Genomic DNA, 6976 nt, shown 5'->3' on the forward strand with positions numbered 1-6976 from the left:
TTTTTTCAGTATTCCAGAAAGCACATAGAAACGTTAGTCCATGGCATGTTGATGTGCACAGCATTTTTAATGCCTGCTGCTGTTTTGCTGGAAACAAAATATCATATAGCATGGCATTTTGAAAAAAAAAATGGATTATGGAATGAATATGCAGCACAGGCCTCAGGAATGATGGAACAAGGCCGAAAATCAGATATTCTATTCAGCACACCCAGAATCTCAATACGCAGTGTCAGTTGTAGGTTTCAATGTCACAGAGAACATCATTTAGTTATGTTGTTTGCTCAACGTGCCTGCTGGTGCTTCGATTAAGCACCTACCTCAATGGCCATGAGACGCAGAATGTTATTACTTTCACTCACAATTCTTCCTTTTCAGACTGTGTGTCTGATGAACGTGTCATTCCAGTTTTAGACCACTGAAAAAGCAAGGACTCTACAGAGGGAAACATATACAAGAATGTAGATGTTCATGAAATAAAATTCAAACAGTTCAACAGCAGAAAATGTTCTGATGCTACACCCCCTTTGCAGGGCATTAATATGACAGAAAATAGCTGACCAGGTGGAGAACATACAGTAACAACATAGATATGTTGCAATAATGGTGAGTGCTTTTGGTTGTAATAAAGCAGAGCAATTACGTGCAATTACGCGCAGCCCTACAACTTTTAAAGGATCATTTTGAGTGTTATAAACATAGATTTAATGCATGTTCACTGAACCCATAACCTGACATTCTACATCGAGTCAACACATGCATAAAGGGAAAGAAAGTAGAAGTTAGTGACTCTGAAGCCATATGCTTTTGTAATGTTCTGGGAGAAGGGTGTGGAGAAATGTTCAATTTGAATATCATTGCAATCATTATTATAGTATTATTATAGCAATGAAGAAGAGGAACAAGAAGATGAGGAAGAGTGGTTGTTCCCATGAATGCGCTCAATGAATTTCACGAACTGTCAACCATGTTGGTCCCAATTGTTAAACACATACTGTACAGTAAGTGAAGATTTGTTTTGCATTTGTGCGCATATACAGTGTGTTTTGGGGCTGAAAAAAACGTGATTTCTGATTTTATGGACATTCGGCAATACCAGACTTCCCTTCCCCCCTTTTAGTCCATTAAACTGAGGGTTTACAGTAAGGACACAAACAAAACCCAATTTTAGCTCACAAAGGTCCAGAAAATGTTCTAAAACCATCCCAACCCCCTTAAACCCAAACACCACCACCACCTCTAACATTACTTACACAGGTAAAACCCAAATATGCCTTCCAAGTTTATATGTACAGGTATATAAAGCTTTACAAAGCACAAGATGTACTGTACATGTACCAGTCAGTTAAGGCCAGGTTTTAGGTCACTTTCAGCAATGTGCCCCCTGTTAATCAATAACCCAACCTATCTGGCAACATTTAGAACTCAGGTTAGTGTTACTAAATATTTACAATTTATTCCTATTTGGGGGTAGTTCTTTGGGATTGAATCTGCTCTACAGTGCAATTTGAATGTGGTTGTTCTTTGGTGTTAACTTCTTAGCATCACTCATACCTCCTCATTGCTCATTGGATTGTTTTTTCACTTGTAAAGGATGACAGCTGAAGCACCAGGGAAGAGGACAGAAAACAGTTTGAAGATGCTCAAAAGCTCTATAGAATGAAACAAAGAAAAATACTTATCTAATGTCAGGACAAGGAGGACCCAGGAGGAGGAATTCATAGACAGTAAAGTGAAAAATATTTTCATATTTACCAAAAACAATAGGAAACATGAATATGTAAGAAGAAATATTTGCATATAACAAAGAAAGAATTTCAAAAAGAATGATAATCCAAGGTGCATGAAACTGGATCAGGTTTCTCATTTATTTTCTGTATACAAAATGATTATAGTGTAGTCTGAAACAAATTGTAACAAACATCCCTTTGTGCGATTTTCTTTTTGCAAAGATCACATTTGTCTTCTGTGACAACAGTATGAATTCATCTGTGATGCAATACCCTTGGTAAGCCTTATGGATCTGGCATCGAGTTACACTGACCTTGCATTGTGCTTGAAGTGGACAGGGATGACAATACATTCCAGCCAGCGTGACAATTCCATAAGCTAAACATGAAATTAAATAGAAATAAGAAAACATGTCAACAAGAGCACACACTGTATTTAGAAGGAAACCTTGTCAACGCCACTTCTTGAGTTTGCAAAATGAACATTGTGTTATTTACTGTTGAAGAACAAAGGTACCCCTGAGGTGCTGATACACTGTAGAGTATGTTTATATACTTAATAACATACAGTATGTGTGAAATACATCTGTCTTTTAATACATAAGCAAGCGACTTATTATTAATCGGCTACTTGTGATTCTCATCTCTCACCCAGGGAACTTTAGCTTTAGGACTAAAACAGATTTTGACTTCAGCTATTTACTATTCCCTATTGAAGAATATCCATACTGTAGGTCATATGGGAGGCAGAAAGGGTACATCATGTGCATTGCTGTTTAATTTCCTTTGCTTTCTTCTTTTTTTACAGTTCACTAGTTTGGCCAAATCCTAAGGTGACCTGAGGGCACAATTTAAAATGGATCGATTTACTGATTTGTCACAAAACCACATAAAAACAGATTTTCACGGTATTGAAATAGTTTTGTACTATATATATGCTGGCAACATTTATGATATGAGGCAGTAACACTTTATTTTAAGGTAAGACTCCAGATAGTGCCTCTGTGATGGACTGGTGTCCCACCCAGAGCGTATCCTTCCTTGTACCTGTTGCTTGAATTGGATAACGTGGTAAGAAAATGAGTGGATGGAAGGAAGTTTTAAATATATATTTAAAACATATTTTGTAATATAATTATTTATTCATATATAGTGAAAAGAAGTGGTAACTAATACTGTTTTGCAGATGATTTTTGTGATTTCAGTACTATGCTATGCTGGTGTTTCAGTGGGTCACATAACAAACACAGAATTCTCTCTTCACTACAAAATAATATAGGGAAGCATTTTGGAGAGTGTCGTTACTTTTTGATCAGATCCTGTAAATTCCAGCAACTTGAAGAAAAGGAAATTGGGTGCAACCACATACACTGCCACCCATGATACTTAGTATGAAACTATACAATATCTGCAGAAAAACCCACGAGGGTAATGTATGATGGCTGCATTGTTTTCACACACTCAGAAAAAAGCAATTAACTACTGGTGTTTAAGGAGTGTTTGCTAGCACAATATTTGTGCTGGATTTATAGCTATATGTTCTTTAATTAAAAAATGAAGACAATAAATGAATGGAAACTGCTGCTTTAATAAAAGCTGACAGGCTGGTCATGGTATTGCTAAAAACAATAAAAGACTGTACTGTATATTCAGTCTGCACATCCAGTTCATCCTGTCTCAAAATGATACTAAACAGAGTTGAAGTTGGCACTTTAAATAAATCAATAATGTTAAAAAAGTATTAACCATGACTATGGGCTGTCAGTGCTGTTAGAAGTTCCCTGAGTTAAAAGCTCCCTGTGCTGTGCAAGAGATACAGTAAATGGTCTATTTACCTCTGTCAGCTGCAGGAGATTCCAACACAAGCCTCTGCCCCTAGCCTTTATTGATATCAGCTGGAAATGCTGTGTATGTCAACAGTGAATCTCTGGGTGGAAACAGTTCCTTGCTCATTATAGAACAAGATTAAAATTGTCCTCTGTTTTTCTGAAAACGGGTACTGCATATTGAGGCCGGGCACTTTTCTCTGTTTACTGGGCTGATCGTGATTCTCATCCCTCACCCCAGCAACTTTAACCTCTCTGAGGACTGAAACTGATTTTGAGTTCGGCTAAATGAGCAAGGAAGGATCACTAAATGTTTATTCCCCGTGACATTCCCGGCCTTTATTCTAACCTAGTTCCATCCAGAAAAAGCATATCAAGTGTGGTGAAAAAGTAAGTACTTTTATGGTTTAAGAGATGTAGACATATTTTGTCCTCCTCTAGTCCTGATCAAGTCCTTAGAGTAGATAAATCCAATCTCATTTGACAAATAACGTGCAACATTTGACAAAAAATGTGCAAGTGATTAGCTGATTATTAGGAAGTGGTTCCACCGCTATATAAAATAACACACCTTGTCAGTTTGGTCTTAAACATTCAGGTTTGTAGTAAAACATGAAAAGAAATCTGTGACAGTCTTAGGGCAAGATTTGCTGCTGCTATCAGTCTTATCAGTGTTACAAAGCCATTTCCAAACAACAGAAAGCCCAATTATTCCATGGTAAGAAAGAAGTAAAAAACTATTGTCAATTAACCAGTCCTGCCAAATTCTCCAAGATCTTACTGTATGATCCTAGAAGTCTTAATGAACCCCAAGGGTTACATCCAATGATCTACAGGCCTTCTCTCGCTATGGTATATATCAGAGCTCGTGTGTCCACCATTAGGAGAAGATTGAATAAGAATGGCTTTCATGGAAGGATATCCAGGAGGAAACCCATGTTCTTCGGGAAGAGCATTGCTGCATCGCTGAAGTGTGCAAAACATTGCTTGAATGAGGAACAAGACTTCTGGAACAATGTGCTCCGGACAGGTCAGTCAAAAGCAGAGTTATCTGGACATACAGTAGTGCAAAACGTCCCGTTTAGCAAAAATCAAACACTACCTTTCACCAGAAGAACCTCAGACCATCCATCAAGGATGGTGGTGGAGGGGTGATGGTTTGGGCCTGTTTTGCAGCCACAAAGTCGTAGAGTCTACAGTGAATTTTCTTTCATACCAGCACATTCTAGTAGAAAATATGAGACCATCCCTCTGACAGCTCAAGCTGAATCTAAAGTGAATTATGCAAAAGGATAACCATCCAAACCACACAATCACATCTACAAAATAATAGCTCACAACGTCCAGACCAAAACCCAATAGAGATGCTGTGGTGAGACCTAAAGAGAGCTGTGTGTAAAGAAAGCTCTCAATTTCCAAACGAATATTGATCCAATCTGATTGGAGTGTTTTAGCCCTTTCTGTAATTATCATTAAAATGATACATTGATCCCATTGGAATATGTTTTTTCCATTCCATCTGTGATTAATAATGGTATTAATGATGTGTTTTAAATGGGTAACATGTAGCACAAACAGAAAAGAACAGCTGCATTTTCTCAATTTCTTTTTTTCCCCACAATTACCTTGTAACTGCGGTAGGCAGAACACAAAATTCAAATCCTGGGACTGAAATTGCTTTTGTGCCCCTGAGCAAGGTACCCCAGTTGTATACAGTACATAGGCACAAATGTATGTCTCTTTGGATAAAAGTGTCAAATAAGTAATTATAACAACAATAACATGAATGAATAAACACATTTATTTACGGACAAACAGGGCAGGAGACTGAAAAGATGTACAATCAATAAAACTCTTTCAGCCTGACAGAAGATATAATAATATTTATTTTTTTCCTTTTTGCAGGCACTAACAGATATTGCAGTTACGTACACAGTGAAATAATAACCATGTTGGCACAAAGAACGGACAAAGAGAATTGGAAAATCAGTAGTTCTTCAGTGTGTGGTATTCTCTGAAGCATGGAACTGCACAAATAACCTGTACTTTACTGTATGTTTACTGCACAGAATATTGTTCTGTTGTTGTTATCAAGGTGTAGTGGCATCTGTTCTGAGCTCGATTGTGCTTTCTTTCCACCTGGGTTCCAGTCTCAGCACCTGTTTGATCAGGTACATCTGGTAGGTGTTTACCACTGAGAGTGGTAGTTTTTCCTGTTGTTGTTGTGTTGAATGTTGTTGGCATTCTATACATTACAATATGGCAAAGTCATATCAAGTAGTTTGACAAATAATTTCCCGGACCCTTTCAGAGACTTCATGGTCTTCATGATTATGTGTAACACCATCCCTAATTACATGTACTGGTACTGCTAACCTATTTAAGAGGAAAGACATTTTAGAAGGATTTCATTTTGAAATGCGTTGATGTGTCAGAAATAAAATTGACAGTATTTCCTTTCTTGACTGGTATTTTCTTGAACAAATAGTGACTTTTAAGAAAACGGGATTCGCTACAGGTACTTCCTCCATTTGTTCAATGTAGCTCAACTGTTGTGTTTTGAATCTCTTTCCAAATAGACTTCTGTGAGAATCTGGCTCATTAGAATAGGTGCAAAAGTAGAAAAAAAAAGCTTTTTAATACAGGTGTAAGAACAATTTGTAATCTAAACAACTCAGGAAAAAGAAATGTACTGTAGGTAATGATTTCACGTACTTTTTGCAACAGATATGGAAATACAACTTTATGAAAGGCGATCCTGTCATCTCCTTCTTATCTGTTTTGATAAGTATTCAAAAGTACAGATTCAGGTGTCTTTTCTGTAGTGTTAAGAGCCAAGATTTTCCCATGAGATCCCCGGTAAGGAAACTTGTTTTGTGGCTGTTAAAAGTTAAAACCAAATGCTGAACTAGTGGAAAAAGTCATTCGGTCAACTGGGCTGTTATTACCTGTGGCTGTGGATCAAAGGCATCTGACAAGGCCTGCAAGCAAATGGTTGCTTTTTACCCTTTAGGTTATTAACCTTCTGAAGTTGTATAAGGTTAAAGAACTGTTTGCTGTTCTTTATTTCTCATTTCCACTGATGGTAGCTTTTATAGCCAACTTAGGCACAGTTACAAGGATTTTAATCATGCGGGACCTCTTGGTGAAATGTGGACGACAAAGGAAATAGAATTTAAAGAGTTCCATAAAAAGCTTGTTGTTGATTTTACATTGTAATATATAATTTCACCGGTTGACATGTGTTTATTTCTTTAAACACATAAATGTAACAGGGCAGTTTCAACATTACTCACCCTGAAGAGAAATACAGATGTAGTCATAATTTCACAACATGAAGTGTTTCATATACAATCCGTTTTTCATTAACAAACATAGTCCATTTATATAGCACGGCTGAGAGGTACTGTACATTTTTAC

At 37.1% G+C, this 6976-nt stretch overlaps 1 long non-coding RNA gene across 3 annotated transcripts; it reads left to right on the forward strand.

Moving 5' to 3' along the window:
• Positions 1-1468: 1468 nt before the first annotated feature.
• LOC148645286 (uncharacterized) lies at positions 1469-6017 on the forward strand. Of its 3 annotated transcripts, none has more exons than XR_015928466.1 (4): positions 1469-1780; positions 2539-3946; positions 4393-4586; positions 5462-6017. It is a non-coding gene; the product is annotated as an uncharacterized LOC148645286 (long non-coding RNA). The 3 variants fall into 3 exon arrangements; XR_015928468.1 differs by having other exon boundaries at positions 4441-4586; XR_015928467.1 differs by having other exon boundaries at positions 1469-1727.
• Positions 6018-6976: the final 959 nt, after the last annotated feature.

The sequence above is a fragment of the Lepisosteus platostomus genome, chromosome 19, assembly GCF_059453375.1.
Source record: "Lepisosteus platostomus isolate fLepPlt1 chromosome 19, fLepPlt1.hap1, whole genome shotgun sequence".
Lineage (NCBI taxonomy): Eukaryota > Metazoa > Chordata > Actinopteri > Semionotiformes > Lepisosteidae > Lepisosteus > Lepisosteus platostomus.